Raw genomic sequence first — 1574 nt, forward strand, 5'->3', positions numbered from 1 at the left:
TAAAATGCATCAGTTAAAAAAAAAAAATACTTCCAGTGAAAGAAATAAAACACTAGTTGAGCTATACCATCCTTTCAACTGGTTTTAAAAAAGCAAAAATTTTATACTGTGTTATAACAGGATTAGACTGTGTAAATCATTTTTGTCCACCAACACCTTTATGGATGGTATATGCAACATACACACCACCTACTTTTGGAGATAACAGTTGAATGAATTTGACTTGGGAGACAATGGCTTTAAAGCTGTGGACCACTGCAAGCTGGATGGAACTAAAACTGAAACAGTGCAGATGTCATCATCCAAGTTGTAGTAAGCACTATACAAACACAAAACTGATTAATGAGTAGGGATCTGGGTTTTCCATTTGCCACAGAAAAACCTAGATTTTTCTCCTTTAAAAGGAGAAAAATGCAGGTAACCATGGATTTCCCCTTGCAGGCTGGCAGAGTTTCAGCCTGCAAGGGGCTGCCTGGAACTGTGGGGAGCAGGAAGATGGCAATCATAGGCACGGGTGCCACATGCATGTGGCAGCCAGGCAGCATAGTACAGAGCAGCTCCCACAGCTCCCTGCAGGCAAGCCTATGCAGGGGGAGGGGGTGGGGGGACATAGGTAACTTCAGGGGGGCATGGGGGACATAAGGGGACACATCCCCCCCCCCCAGATTTCTCCACCCACAGCAGGACACAGGGCTAAAACCTCACCAAACTGGCACTAGGCAGCAGCAGCCTGTGACCCAGTAGGCAGGCAGAGCAGGGCACCAAGACTCATTGCTGCTGCCACCACAACACCTGTGCCAGCTACGCCACCAGCAGTGTGAGAAGTAAGGGGCCAGGATGGGGCCACAATGCCCTCACCTCCTACCACCACCAGCCACTTGTGTGTTGGACTGTAGCTCTACCCCAGAGGGGAAGTGAAATGGTGGGCAGCATGGACAGACCGAGGGGAGTGGTGGTGGTGGCCAGGCCATGGTGGCACGGGTCCCAGCAGCGACAGCAGAGGCAATGAGGCTCGCCACCCCGCTCCGCTCTCCTGCATTGAGTCCTGCCCTCTGGGCCACAGAGGTTGGCTTCTTCCCTGTGCAGCCCCATGCCTGCTGGGGAGGGGGGGGCACATGCCCTCCCATGACCCCCTGATATGCCACCTATGGTATTGCCTTTGGTTGGGCACCCCCCCCCCCTAGGGTGGCCATCATAGAGGACAGTTGGTTGTCGTCTGTCCTCTATCGATACAAAACCGGACGCCTTTATGTCCTGTATTTTTCTCTTCAAGAGAAAAAATACAGGACATAAAGGCATTTGGTTTTGTATCAACAGAGGACAGAGTAGCAGAAAAGCGGAATGTCCCCTATGATGGCCACCCTACCTCCACCCCATTCACCCACCCCTTTCCCCACACAATGTGGGGCTGAGGCCTGGAGGTAGGGGGCAGCGGGTTAGGAGTGAGGGGCACCAGCAGGACTGGGGAGGATGGGAGGCTGCAGGTTGGGAGTGAGGGGCAACAGCAGGGCTGGAGGAGCTCTAGCTTGGGAATGAGAGGCAATGGCATATGAGCACTGCCACAAAGCGGGGGG

At 52.9% G+C, this 1574-nt stretch overlaps 1 protein-coding gene across 2 annotated transcripts in view; it reads right to left on the bottom strand.

The window, feature by feature from the left end:
- The window catches only part of KIZ (kizuna centrosomal protein), a 148191-nt gene that overhangs the window by 69109 nt on the left and 77508 nt on the right, over positions 1 to 1574 (bottom strand). The window lies entirely within an intron of this gene.

The sequence above is a fragment of the Gavialis gangeticus genome, unplaced genomic scaffold (assembly GCF_001723915.1).
Source record: "Gavialis gangeticus isolate Ggan-Ray unplaced genomic scaffold, GavGan_comp1, whole genome shotgun sequence".
NCBI classification, from domain to species: Eukaryota; Metazoa; Chordata; order Crocodylia; family Gavialidae; genus Gavialis; species Gavialis gangeticus.